The following is a 15,916-nucleotide window of genomic DNA, read 5'->3' as shown; positions in this document are numbered from 1 at the left end:
CAGTACTGTCAGAGTTCAGACTGATAGATATTGATACAAATCATTTTTATATGATCTGCCTATTTATTAGAATTGCTTTTCTGCTCTCTATATGGAAGTCCATGATGCATTACATTCTGAACTTCCTAATGTTCAGATTGCTGTTCCCATTGCAAGAAATAATGAAATGGATTCATTACTTTATCCTTAAAATATTCTGATTTATTTTAGGGTATACCCCCTTCAGTGATTTCATATACCCTTTTGTTATCCAGTTCATATATTTTACTGTAGAAAGGACCATATATATATTTTGAGGACAAAAGATATTCTAAAAACATTTTTAAATTATGCAAGTACACAAAAAGAAATGAGGTTACAGACCTGAGAAGATAAGAAGTCCAAAGATGTCTTCAGCATTAGTAAAATTCAAGACAATGTTATGATGAACACAGAGGAATTAAGATGACAGGCAATTTAGTCACATCTATAAAACAGAAACAATTTTTGGTGTAATTTTAAATTTTTTTGTTTCAAAATTGTGTTTTGCAAAACAGAGTTCTCTCAGTTTGAACCTCGAAGTGCCAAGTTTAATTAAATAATGATCCACTGATACTTCAAATTTTGCATATGTGTGAGTTTCTCCTGCACAAATTTATCTTTTTATTCAGCAGAAGAAACTGGGAAAACTGAAAGAAACTACTGTGAGTTCCCTGGACACAAAGATATTAAAAAGAAATTAACACTGCTACAGTGATACAAACAATCTGATTAATAATGATTTATTAGTCTAAGTCCTGTACCAATACTCCTGGGCTTCAGGCCAGTATCTCTCTAGAGAATTATACTTGTGGAAGAAAGGAGGAAAATATATCCTTCACTGCTAATTTTAAAATAGAAATCAAACTATTTTGAATGTGAATATATTATTAGAACACTAAAAGTAACATCAGGAGGACAAAATACTGGGAAGGTACACAAATAAAAAGTGCATCATTAATGTAAGCCTGAGAACACCATATATCTTTGTTATTTTCATCTGGGTTTGGATACTTAGGCACATAAGAACTTTGCCTTCTCCTCTACAACACTACTTTTTAGAGAGAAAATTGTACATAATTTTCTTCCTGGGCCCCACTTAAATGCCTCTAAACAAATGCATGTACATGGGGAAAAAACAAGAGGACATAGAGACACAAGTGCACCTGCAGGGCTATGATCTTACTGGCATCACGGAGACGTGGTGGGATGGCTGCTGTGGAATGGAAGGATACAGGCTCTTTAGGAAGGACAGGCAGGAGAGACGAAGAGGGGGTATTTCCCTGGATGTCAGTGACCTGCTGGAGTGCATGGAGCTCTGCCTGGAGATGGATGAGCAGCAGATCAAGAGCTTGTGGTCAGGATTTAAGGAAGAGCAGGGACAGGTGACATTATAGTGGGGTTCTGGTGCATTGTAGTGGGGGTTGGGGGTCTGACAGAAGACAGAACGGATGAGACCCTTTTACCAATAGGAGCAGACTCATAATCACAAGTCTCGGTCTTCATGGGGGACTTCAACCACCCCCAATATCAGTTGGAGGGACAACACAATAAGGCATAAGCAATCTAGCAGGTTCCTGGAATTTGTGGATGGTAACACCCTTCTCCAAGTGAGGAGACAGCAAGGAGAGGTTGTTATGCTAGACTTTGTTCCTGCCGACAAGGAGGGATTGGTGAGGTGGGGAATGTGAAGCTCAAGGGCAGTCTTAGCTGCTGTGACCATGAAACATCAGACTTTGAGATCCTTAGGGCAGCAGGAAGAACATGCAGCAAACTCACTACCCTGGACTTCTAGAGAACAGACTTTGGCCTTTTCGGGAGTCTGTTTGGTAGAGTGCTGTGGGATAAAACCCCAAGAAAGTAGAATATTGCTTAATATTAAAGGATCACCCAGTCAGGCAAAAACATCAAGAGGACTGTGTGAAGGACCAAGGAGTTCCTGGGCAACCTCAAACACAGAAAGGAAGCCTACAGAGAGTGGAAACAGGGTCAAGTAGCTTGGGAAGAATAGAGAAAGGCAGAAAGACTAGAGAAAATGTGGACAATCTCCAGAAGGAAACAGGTTACCCAGGATATGGAGAAGGAAGAGGTACTTAATGACTTTCTTGCCTCGGTCCTCACCAGTGGGTGTTCCAGCCATACCACCTGAGTCACAGAAGGCAAAGGCAGGGACTGGGAGAATGAAGGAGATTATGTTTGATACCATTTAAGGAGTCTAAATGTGCACAAGTCCATGAGACCTGATGAAATGCATTTGCTGGTCCAGACGAAGAACTGCTAAAGGTTTTTTTTGTGGTATGCTTTGAACTATTTTTGAGGTTTTGTTTTGGGTTTTTTGTTTTGTTTTGTTTTCATGATCTGTTGTTCTTTTTAAGTGCATGGTGACAGAGAGACAAGTTACTGTTCATTATCCACCTTACAACCTATAGTGTCCTATTTCATATATATACAGAAAACATCAACAGCTGCTGATGATGTTGTGCTGTTCTTCTCTGCCATGCAATACACTGAGCAGGGTCAGAAGTAAAGCAAATGAAATACAGTGTCAGAAGGACAACTAGACCGAAAAAATGCAGAAACTTTACTTCAGTCATGTATATTTACCCTCATATTGCTGGACTGAGAATAAAAGTCACTTAATTGGGTCTCTAGGAACAACATTCAGATTTGAGAGAATAACATAATGCAGTGATGAGAGCAATTAAAGAATATTTTCCTTCCATAGAATATTTCTTTATTTTATGAGCTATACCAGGAAAGCTCCTATTTGCTTGATATGGTGTTAATACTTAAGGAAAAATCAAACAGCTATGTTCTGTGTTGAGAATGAGTTAAAACAATATAAATAAAGACAAAAAGAAAGAAAACAATGATACTGATCCAGGGAACATAAGATTTCTGGTAATCTTTTTGAAAGAAATATTGGTTCTGATTTTGAACATCTTCCAAAGCTACAATAGCATGAAATCATATTTTTCCAACAAGTTTGATAAAGAGCAAGGCTAATGTTCCTTGTAGCCTAAGTCACAATGAGATCTACTCCAAATGACATTACTTTTTTCGTCAAGATCAGGACTGAGAAACTTCCTGAAAATGTTTTTGCATGATTTAAGAGAAACTTCTCGTTAACAGCTTTCTTTTGAGAGAGAACATAGATGACAAGGTTGAACTTGTTTATATTTTCCAATAACACAGCCTTCCAGACTTCAAGAACTTGTGGACCTGTTTAGTTGTACATTATTTCTCTCCAAAGAGGTCTGTCTCTCTATGTTAGACTCATCCAGGAATGAAGAACAAAGCATTCATCAGAACTAGTGAAGTGTAGAATTAAAAAAAGAATGATGAATACCTCTAGGAGGTTCAAAAAATCATGAGGTTGCATGGGAAAATTATGTCTATCACCCATATTGTATGTGCAGAAGCTGTTTGCTAAGATAAAATGGAAAAAATATTTGATGACATGGCAACAAAAGCAGAGTTATTGAACCTAGTAATTTAATGTCTTTTTTTCTCCTCCACGTCTCTTCCAGCTTTATCTTCATGACTGCTTCCTGTAGAAGCTGGAGAGAGACCTTTTAGCAGTCTAGTAATCTAGTCTGTATTGAGAGGACAAGGGGTAGTGGCTTTTAACTGAAAGAGATTAGATTTAGATTGGACATTAGGAAGAAATTGTTTTCTGTGAGGGTGGTAGGACAGTGGAACAATTTGCTCTGAGAAGTTTTGGGTGCTCTATCCCTGGCAGTCTTCAAGGTCAGCTTGAATGGGTCTTTGAGCAACCTAATATAGTGGAAGGTGTCCCTGGCCATGGCAGGGGATTTGAAACTAGGTGGTCTTTAAGGTCTCTTCCAACCCAAACTTTTATATGTTTCTATGAGTTTCCTTTTCAAACTCTTCTCACTGTCTGTAAAATTTTTATAGGACTTCTCTCAATGCCTTTTCCATATATCTATGCACTCCAATTTGTCTCCTTCAACAGATGATTATTCCAGTGCACTCCTTTCTGGAAACTGTCATAGAATTATAAAAAAATTAATGTGTAATGAAATCTCTGGAAGTCCTGTAGTCCAACTTGATGCTCAAAGAAGTTTCAATGATGGTAGATTGCTAAAGACCGCATTCAGAAAAGTTTTGAATAAGCATCTCCAAGGAATAGGGTCAACCTCTTCCTGTAACTGACCAAATTTCATGGTAAGAAGAAAATTCCTTAAATGTATTCCAACCTTCCCATGATACAAGTGCTACACATCCTAGAAAAGAGGTTTGGGCCCCAACTGATGAATCCCTGATAAGCCTTCTGCTCTTAAGACTGAAAAATACCAGTTCTCTCAGATTATCCCCTTCTGTCATTTGCACCTGATCATCTTGATGGCCTTGCATTGGAGGTTCCCTGGTATGTCAGTGTTTTCCTTTTACCGGAGAGCTCAGATATGAGCACAGTACTCTAGATTTAGTTTCACAAGAGGTAGGAAGGAAGCACTGAATTGTTATTCCCTTCATCTGCTGACAACACTTTTGTTAATACAGCCCAGGATGTTGTTGGTCTTCTTTTCTGCAAGGGTACACTTGTGGTTTGTGTTAAACTTGCTGTCACCAGGACCCCCAAGCTCTTTTCTGGAAAGCTGTTTTTAGCCTGTCCTAGATTATTCCTGCTCAGGGACAGGACTCTACCCTTCTTTGGGCCTTGTGAGCAAATAAATGCTTGGTCCAGAAGGTATTATTTCCAGTCACTTGTTCTTTAAACACTAGCCAATAAACAATTGTACTGTTCTTTAAGTTGTGTTTATCTTACTTTATCTCACTGTCTGGTGAAGGATATCTAAGGAAAAGAGTCCCAGAGAGAGATGATTACAGAACCAGCATTACAAGAAGATTGTTGCAGGCAGCATAAATGTTCAGTCTGAGTATCTTGATGTGCTTTACAAATACAGCAAATGAGAATATATGCTGCATGACTGCCCATTCTTACATGAAGTTTTCCTAAGCAAGCAGTTTTCATCTACTTCTCCATTGGGTTTCCTTTTCACTGGCAAGACAGTATGACAGTTGGGAATACCAGGGCATGCCCTGTATGCTGTGTATCAAGAAAGGAATGAAGTTCTCACCTTCACAGCAAATGAGAAGGTAGACAAAAGGCAAAAATACATCTCCTGCAGCATTAAGTGTTTTCATTTTAAGTGGATGAAAAATACCCGAGCAAACAAACCAACAAACAAAAAAAAGCTGTCATTCACTGTCTTTGGACTTCAGTGATGATCCGTTCTTAATCATCCTCAGGTTTTTTTTGCAAACAGAAGTAATTTTGTGATCTTTCTTATTCCTCTTCTCTGTGGACACAAGAACAAGGAGAGATTGGTGTTCTCATCTCTAGCAAACTGTTTTCACTACAAGCCAAAAGATTACCTTAACCATTCTCCTTCTGGTCTACTTCCTTTTGCAGTTAGCACTTGGAAGAGCACAAAACTGATTTTAAGTCCTGTAAGGATTTCCTTACAGTGCTCAAACTATTTTTTTGAGCAACAGTATTAATATAAAGTCTTTTACATCTGATTTATGTAATTTGTGTGCCTGACATGGATGATTTGTTTCATTGACATCACTGTAAGGAAAAAAACCCAAACAAAGTTAAAATTAAGCATTAATAATTCATACATTTTTTAGACATTTATTTCAGTTAAATAAAATAGAAATGTAGCCACATAAAAATCCATATGGTTTTAAGCTGATTAGATCAATAAAGTATGATCTCATGAAGGGTTTCATTATTATACTTCCTTTCTATTGTAACTGACTTCAAAAAAGCAGTTTCTGTACCTATTTTGTTTTGGAATACTGCAAAACTGTTAAGTGGATTTATTGTAAGATCATTCAAAACATTCTGTTAGTTAAAACGAACATTTTTTTTGGTAATGATTTAATATTACAGATATTATAAAAATAATAAAAAAATAAAAATAAACCTAAATATTCCCTCCAGATACTTTAACCAGCATCAGTCTTCATAGTGTAATAAAAGGTTTAAATTTTGTTTTTAAAATCTGATTAAGTCATTAAAAATATTTCTGGAATTTACTGCTGCAGAGGTAAATCCGGAGAAATGCATAACACAATATCCATCTGAGTCTATAAAGATCTTCAAAAAGTAGTCATGAGGAAATGAGTACTTAAAGAAAGTGTTTTATATGTGCTAACTTTTTAGTGATGATGAAACAACTGCTTATTAATGGGAGTTGACAGAAAAGCAAGACAAAGGCAACAAGTAAGTCTGAAAGTATAAAAACTAAAAGGGAACTTGAAAAAAACACATGTACTTAAAGTCTGGACATCACCATCTATTACCAGTGGTATCACACTAAGAAGAATTTCATTTTTCGCCACAATTTGAAAAAACTTAAAGCTAACAAGACACATGTTATCTCTCATATCAGTGTCTCTATATGCAACTAGAATGAAAGACTAAAGTATGGTTTTTTTAAAATTTAACTTAATTATGAAGTTTGCAAAATCTAGAGTAAGAATTGCTTCAAAGAAGCAACGACTATATAGTTAAATTCAACATATTCACCTTCTCTTTGGATTAAAGAAAAATATTATCAGGCAACTTAAATAAGTATTACCATATCAACAGAATTGTGTATGTTTTTACAACTGAAAAATAGAAACTGTGTTTATTGAAGATTACCTTGCAATGGTATTACATATTACTGTTGTGATATTTAAAAAAAAAAATCTAAAAATTCAATATGAGTAAGTCCGTATACTTCCAACTGTATCAACAGTGAGGAAAGGGAAAAATGAAGTGAGAAAGTTCATCCTGATTTTAAAAAAATGCCATCTGACTTAGAATTAAAACTGTCATAGAATTGTAACTACAGTAGAATTGAATTCACACTCAATTTTCACAAAGATAATAAAAGCTGTTCACAAATTTGGGATACAAAAAGAAAAAAAAAAGTAAAAATTTTTGATGCAGCTTTAGTTGGAAAGCAGATTTATTTATTAACAGTTTCTGTTGTAGTTTTTCTTCCCTCTCGTGAGGTGTGGAGGGTGCAATTTCAGTGACTCTGCTCTAATTCTTCTATAACTCTTCCACAGATGCTTTAATGTCAATCAACCCTGTCTCTCTGTAGTGGCTGACTGTCCCCCCAGCACTGCAATTCTATTCATTCAATTCATATTGAATTCTATGGATGAATTAAAGGGACAGTTGGCTAGCATGGAGAGGACAGGGTTGATTGACTAGGCTTCTGTGCAAGAATTACAGTAGAATTACAGCACAGATGCAGAAATTGCAGCCTGCTGCTCCATAGAAATGTTTGAATGGAAATGGTGTTGGAAAGGAGGAATTGTACCTATCAGAGACATTGCTAATAGTAGGAAAGTCTCCCTAAAATTAATCCTTATTAAAAACAATTTGGAAAAAAAGATAAAAAAACTAAAATCCATTTTGAAGGACAATGAGTTTTGAAAAAGAATACAAAATCATTAAAAGATACAGTATTTTTAAAATATAGTTGGAAAACTGTTATTCTAAGGATTGTGTTAATGTTATACTGTTCTGACAGCAATACTACTCTAGAGTTTGATCATCTAAATATCAGGGATATATTAAAATCTAAATATCAGGTTTTGTGAGGAGAAACAGTTAAAGTGTATTCATTAAAACAGAGTTTGGCATTTCCATCCTGATTCTTCATTCCAAAGACAATTTAAAGCATACGTACACAGATTTCTTAATCTGGTATTGCTGATTTTAAATGTAGAATAAGTAGACATTTTAGGAGAATTTCAGATATGTTCTTAAACATCCACAGAGCAAAATCACTCACTTTAAAACCAGACAAATCTTCATTTTGGCTTTTGAAAGTGATTTAACAGAATTTTAATGCTTTTGAGTTAATAAATGTGTGTTAATATAGTTATATTTTAAGATAGTAAGATCATTACCGCATATGGGGGCATAATGATTCAAAAACCTCACTGACTGTCATCTTGCTTTAATTTGCTGTTATGAAATTCAAAAAGGTATTGCCTATGCTATGAGAGACACATTTAGTAAAAGATTTATATTATCCATCTATATCAGTATCTTCAAAGCATTTTTGTAATGTGCCATAGCTTTCAGCTGCTTCCTTTTCATTTTTTGATACAGGAGTGATCTTATATGATACTATATAAAACATGTATTAACTCAGTAGATTCTTCTATCTAAAGCTTCCAATCTAAAATACTTTTTCTACCACTTTCAGGTTATTACTGCTGTTACTCTTTTTACCTATTTGGACCCAATTCTACTTTTATTGTAAGTATTTAATTTTTTATCTCTGTGTCAGTTTGGACAGCTTTTCTCCCTGAAATAAATAAGATGTACTATACATTCAATACACAGGAAAAAAAATAGTGGAATAGGAAATAAAATTAGTGGGATTTTTTATTTATATAAAACACCTGCTCCAGAACAGACTATATATAATTTTTTTTTTTAAAAAAAGAGTAGTTCAGGCTTTGATTAACTGTTTTCAAAACTAATAGCAGTTCTCTAGTATCTCAGCTTATAATTTTTAGTATGGATATAGATAGAATTAAACCAGCCTTTGGACTATCTAGATACCTTTGTTCTCCCTGACCATAGCTATTGTATGCACAGTTATGTGACTGCCACATAGTTATGGTTGGATGGAGTAGTGTTGTGCTTCTGGCAAGGAACAAAAATCTCAAAATCCTGAAATGCATGTTTTTGACAGGAAGACAGAGAGGATTCAGCACTTTTTTGTTCAGGTGTTTATTTGCCCTCACTGATAGATTATTAACTTTTCCACTCTGGAGAGTTTAGCATTACTTCATCCTATACATATCACTTGTGTTTGGTTGATTAAACAAGATAGTTCACCAGGTGACACTACATCACACACTACTTGCCTAGTCTGCACTTATAATTATGCTCTACTCTGCAGAGTGACTTGACAGAAGCAGTGCCAATCCAAAATTGTGAGCTGAATAATTTTCTATGCCTAAATTTCAGTGACACTTCAGGCACACAAGGAGGATCAAGTCAGCTCTTTTGAAGAGGTAGCTTTGCAGCTTGTGGCTTGAAGTCTGGGAGAATCAGAAAATGTGGTTTCCCATATGATGGTAGTTTTGTTTGTGCTTTCTCTTCTGTCTTCACTCCTTCACTTGTGCATCACCCAGGCCTCAGCTTTGTACCACTTCACTGATGCTTCTGTAGGCCTCATATAAATGTGGACTTGAAGTAGGATACTACACAATAACTGGAAAGGCCCCACCATAGAAAGAAGGTTACATATTTTAACACAATGAATTTTACCATCACTTGCTCACAGAAGGACACAGGCTGAGAAAGTGCAGAGTGTGCAGTGCAGAGGTAGGATCAGCCACGTAAAGGCACCTTTAGCTAACATTTCTTTTTAAAAATTGCTTTTGCTTTCTTTTTGCATTTTGCTATTGCCAGCATGTTGGGCTGAGACAGAAAGAAGGTGACATGGTCTTCTCAGGAAACATGAAGTGCCAGAGCCCCAGCAGGAAGAAGGAAACAGGGGATTTGCTGGAAAGTGATGCTTTTACCACATCTGGCTTCTACATTATTCAATAATTCTCTTGGTAGAACTGTCAACACATAACAGATCATGTGATACTATATTTTCATTCCGGATGAAAATCTAGGATTAAAAGTCTAGCATGATATCTCAGATGAAATGCTGGTTAAAACATATCCATTGTTTCTTGTTTATTGAGTTCCTTATTTGTTTAGTTCTAGCTATTAGTATGTGGTCTTTTCAAACTGTTTAGAATCTTATAAAGTATCTAGAGGCTTCTTACATAAATATTAAGTAACAGGCATATCACAGTGGGACCAAGAATTACTCTCTGCTACAAAAATGTTATGGAAGGGGAAAAATTATTATCAGTCTTAAGATTTCCCCAAAAGAGGACAAGCCAGAGAAAAGCACTTATCTTTATCAAATTTTATAACCAAATGTAGGAACTGCTCTGACAATGAAATTAAGTTTGTTCTATAAATATTGACTGGTATTACTGATAGTTTATTATTTGCTTTTTTATTGACTGAGTCCTGATCTTGGCTTTCCTTAGTGTTTTTTCTGTGTTTTTATATTTCTAGTTGGGTTTTTTTGTGTAGTGTTTGTTTGTTTGTTTGCTTGTTTGGGGGAATTTTTGTTGTTGTTTGTTTGGTGTTTTTTTCTTATTTGTTTATATTTTTTCCTCTTTATTGAAGGCTGCTGCCAGACTACATTTATTGTTTTGTGGAACAGTGGAGATAATCAAAACCCTTTAGTATTATTTTACAATTATTCATTTTTATACTATGAAGAATACCCTTGTTTCTTTTAGAATTTCAATCAAAAATACTTATTGAATGTGTTCCCTCATGTCTGTTTACTAATACACCTATACCAGGTATAGGTAAGATTTTATTCTGATAGGGTTTTTCTTCCCCAGAAGCTAGACCTTATTTTTCTTAGTCCTGAGACCCAAGATTGCAGTGTACTCAAATTTCTTGTACCTGTTCTCTGCTTTTGATAATTTCCTGGGTTTATTGCTTGCTTAATATTTTCACATTTTATTTCTAATTTCTACCTTTACTTTGATACAAATGAAGTTTCATCATCTTTGTTCTTGGTCCTGAGAAAGGGTGGCCTCTTATATATGGGCCTTACTTGAATTCCGTAGCAGGTCTTTTCTTTCAAAGATATCTCAAAGCACAGGTGCAAGACATTGTTGCTTTTTTGTTTTGTTCCTCAAGGGAAATTATTTTAGTTATTACTCTGTTGCTTGAACTCTTTAACTATAAGGAAAGTCATTCAGAAGTCTAACAAAAAAGCATATGACATTATGCTTTCATTATGCCAGTTGAGCAAAGGTGAAGATGTGTAAGCTGGCTAGTGTGAATACAACTGTATCATACAAAAATAGCATATATTTGTACAGATTATGCTTTATTTGTTCAGAAAAGGTTTCACAATGTGGTTTTCTTACATTTGGACTACACAGGTATAGTTAAAAAAATAGTCATCAATTTGCTTAGCTTTAGGTTGAGTCACATCTGAGCCCTGGATCAGAATTAAGTAGGAAAATGTGTTATGATGTCAGGTTTACTGCTTTGAACTCTAAATTTTTTCAGTGCAAAAGGTTGGATCTGTATCAGGTTTTAGGATGTATAATCAAAGATTCAATGGAATTCTGAAACAGATTACCTAAGAAATTAATATATAACATGACATTTGACCTGAAAATAAAAACAATCAATGGGATAACAAAAAAAGAGTCATAATCTAATGAGCATATTAATAGTGTGATGTTGCAATAATTTCCACAAAAGAATGTGAATACAAATATTTGGCAGAATTTGTGTGACTGTTAATAAGAAATGACCTTTTACATGCCTCACTGATACCTGGACAAAACTTGTGAGTGTATGAGACTAGTCTAGACAATGATATTAATGGTTTCAGGAACATGAGGTGCAGACTGAGATATAGACAGAAGCTGTCTGGTTTATGCTCATTCTAAAGAAAACTAAAGAGAGCAGCTTGGAGGAAGTAATTGAAGATGAAAACGAAAATGAAACCTCTGAGATTTATTAGAAATTCCTTACTTAGAATTTTACTTGGAATTTTAGCCATTACTGGTCAATCATTTAACAATGATCAGGAGTGTTTTCTATTTCCCTTACGTACTTAGAAAATAACAACCTTTTTGTGCCAGATATATGTGTTATAGCTATCCATTCCTTTGTCATCTGTTCAATGGATTATGGAGAATGAACAGCAGGACTAGGGAAGGCATTGTCTGTCTGTGCTCAGTACTGGTGAGACCACACCCTGAGTACTGTGTTTAGTTTTAGACCCCCCACTTCAAGGACATTGAGGTGCTGGACCGTGTCCAGAGACGGGCAACAAAGCAATGATCTGGAGCACAACTTTTCTGAGGAGTGGCAGAGGGAGCTGAGGTTTAGTCTGGAGAAGAGGAGGGTCAGCAGGACCTCATTACTTTCTACAATTACCTGAAAGGAGGCTATAATGAAGTGGGAATCAGTCTCTTCTGCCATGCGTCAAGTGAAAGAATGAGAAGAAATTACCTTAATTTGAGAGAGGGAAGGTTCAGATTAGATACTGATTTTTTTTTTCACTGAAAGAGTGGTCAGGGATGTGGTGTAATCTCCATTTCTGGAAGTGGTGTCTGGATGTGGCGCTTGGGAATATGGTTTAGGGGTGATTAGAGACTGAAGCTGGAGTTGGATGTGCTGCTCTCATGACATCTCTGACAAGTTAAAGTGTTTTGTGCCTGTCTTACTCAGCTCTTATCTTTTGATTTTCTTTCCCTCCCTTCAGACAGTTCTCCTTTGTGTGACATTTTAATCAAGTTCTAACAAATGAAGAAAAACTCATTATTATTAAATATGCAACACTATTTGTATTTTCTAGACAGAATATTTTTAGAGAGCTATGATACGTGCACATCTGTCAGCAAAGCAGAGGAGGTCTAGGAAGAGGTGAGCCTCTATGCGTGACCTGGGAAAGATAACCTCTTTTCAGAACTACTTTGCAAACTGCAGAGCAGTTTTCCTGACCAAGCTGATGTGATCTACATCAAGCTTCAGTACTTTGGGTAGTTTGCAGAGCACTGACTAAGTCTGCTTTTCCAGATGGTGCTTAGTATGTGTATTTTGACTTTAATATACAAATTGAGCTACAATTTTTCTTACCTGAAAGGTTTCCTCACTTTTTCACAAATTAAATGGGAATAAGTTTATCTACCCTTTCTTTTTGTATTTTAAGAATCCAGAGGTAAAAGTGCTCTACAACATTTTTCTGAAGATTTATTTGTTAATATATCAACAGAAAGCATTCTCTGATATCCAGCTTGAACTTTTTCATTCTTACTTTAATCCTATTACTGCTGTTCAAATCCCTGTTTATCATCCTGAGTGATTCTTCTGCCTTGAATTTATACTCCCAAGATATTCAGAGACTGTTATCAAGTCCCCTCATTTCAGCCAAGAGGAAGTAATGGTATATACTTTATACATGTGTGTGTATATATATATATATAAAATAATAGTTCTATTTCTGTATTGTTCTACCTGCCCTACAGTTTTCTCATAGTTTTTGTTGTCCAAAAGGTCCTTAGTTTCTGGGTAGGATTTTGATAATAAGAAACCTGACAAATAGCATGCATTTCAGCTCTGCTGTTTCTTGAGTGACGCAAAACTGAAAGGTTTTATACTGGGTACACAGAAAAGGACTGTGATTCTATTCTATATGAATCCCTCTTTAAAAAAAACCAACAACCTACAACCAGAATCAATGATGTAATTATAATTTGTGTCAGTAATGTTAATTAAGTTCTATGAAAAATTCTTGTCCAATTCAGTACTGTGATCAGTTCAATAATTGTTCCCTTTTAACGTCTGCATTGTGATAGTTACGTAAAAACTCTAGTCTGCAAGTGAGAACCATTCATACCAGGGACTAGAGGAACGGGAGAAGAAGATAGTCTTTTCAGCAAGGAGCTCACAATCTTTATAAGCCCAAACAATAAAGGCAAGATGGCAGAAAATAATGAATAATAAGACAGGAATTAGGAGGAAAGAAGACATAGTGGTCAGCATGGTGGGCAGCAGTTTCAGATATGGAGAGTCCTGGGTCTCTCTTATGACAGTCACAAGATCACAGAATCACAGAGTATGCTGAATTCGAAGGGACCCACAGGGACTATCTAGTACAACCCTTAGCCCTGCACAGGACCATCCCCAGGAGTCACATCATGTGCCTGAGAGTATCATTCAAACACTTCTTCAACTCTGTTGGGCTTGGTGCTGTGACTACTTCCCTGGGGAACCTGTTCCAGTGCCCAGCCACCCTCTGGGTGAAGAATCTTTTTCTACTATCTAACCTAAACCTTCCCTAACACAACTTCAGGCCGTTCCCTTGGGTCCTGTCACTGGTCACCATAGAGAAGAGATCAGTATCCGCTCCTCCTCTTCCCCTCACAAGTTGTAGACTCCCCTCAGTCTCCTCTTCTCCAGGCTGAACAGATCAAGTGACTTCAGCTGCTCACCATACAATTTCCCCTTAAGGTTCTTTGCTATCTTTGTTGCCCTCCTTTGGATGCTCTCTAATGGCTTAATATCTTTCTTATATTGTGGTGCCAAAAGCTGCACACAATATTCAAGCTGAGGCTGCACCAGTGTAGAGCAGAGCAGGACAATCCCCTCCCTTGACCATCTGGTGATGCTTTGCCTGATGCTCCCTCAGACATGGTTGGCTACCAGGTATGAATATACTGACTCATATTCAAATTGTCATTGGCCAGGACCCCAGTAGCATTATTTCTCGCCTTAAGTATGTTTCAAGTAGTTTTCTTTCAAATATTTGCCTTAAAAGAAACCTTTCCTGTTTCTAAATTTCTGATTTCTCCAGATGAGATTTTATTAACTCTTTTTCCTAAAGGATCTGTGCTTGGTTACTTTACCTATGCCTTTGATTTGTATTTGGCCATCTGTGTTCAGTACTATCCAACCTTTGTAGATCACGAGATAACATACTGATAATATTTTACACATCATTAAAATTTTAGAATATATTTTAGAGACAGTAGGTATGTGACAGTATTTTTTTTCATTTTATGGAAAAACAAACCAAAGCAGGTAATTCTTACTTGCAAAGGATGCATATAGGTAACCCTGGGCTTCAGCAGTCTTTTCTTTCAAAAACGAATTTACACAATGCTACATCCAGTCACCATGGCCTGAACGTAGAATTGCTGCAAGGAAAGATGTTATGTTAGCTGTGTTACAAACTGATGTAGCTTTTTTAATAATGAAAAAAGGAATAAACGTTTGACACACACACACAAAACAATCTATTGCTCTGGATTGCTGGACCTATAACAAAGTCTCTACATATTTAACGATAAAATAAATAAAATCAAAGTTATTATTTACAAGACTAACAATTTTCAGATTTACAGTTTCTTATGTTATGAAAACCAAGTCCATATTTTATCACTTATGGAGTCTCTTTAATCAGACAAGTCCTTTTATTCTGTATTAATCTTCACCCAAAGGGTCAATAGTCACAGGAATCTGGTCATGATTAGTGTTCAGGCAGAGCTTTAAGGAGAGGAATAAGGTCCAGGTACTAGTCCAAAAGTATCATCAATATTTCAGTAGTACTGGAACAGCAGACAGTGGGATAGTGGCATTTTTAGTGGTTAATGGTATATAAAAGGATCATTTAATTTGAAAAACCTGGTTGTTGTGTAAGATGTAACAGGCAGTGAGGTGATCAGCTTTGATGCGCGTGATAAAAAATAAAATAAATGATCTTTGTCAGAAAAGTTTCACTATCACTAAGTGTATGAGGGAAATATTTGTATGTTACTAATTTGAATTCTGCTTTGGAAGATTATCTAAACACCTCACTAATTTAAAAATTATGTTCCTTCTATTTTCCCTTTAAGAAAAATGAAATGGTGGCTATTGTAATATATGCAAAGAAGTTGCTGTATGATTCCTCTTTGGGACACAAGTTGCACTACATTTTGTAACATAAGGGATATTGTAAATGTTTTTTCCCTCATTCTTCTAATTCATGTACCTTATACACCAGTAGGCTGTGCTTTAATGTAGCAGAATTTCAGTTTGTTCCATTTTCAGCTGCACAATGGAACATTTTTGCCTGTTTTGTACATGAGGCTATTTTGTTGGGTTTTACCTAAATAGCTTTTAGTATTCCTGTAAATTGAGATTATAGCAATACTGATCTCCATAAGTGCAGTATTTTATTAATCTCTCCATAGGGTAGTCTGTGTGCTTTGGTGAAAACTAGATCAAAGCAATATATTTCTATTATCTAGACAT

Source organism: Myiozetetes cayanensis, unplaced genomic scaffold, assembly GCF_022539395.1.
Source record: "Myiozetetes cayanensis isolate MyiCay16 unplaced genomic scaffold, myiCay2020 scf1, whole genome shotgun sequence".
NCBI lineage: Eukaryota > Metazoa > Chordata > Aves > Passeriformes > Tyrannidae > Myiozetetes > Myiozetetes cayanensis.
Note: the sequence above shows the minus strand (reverse complement) of the source record.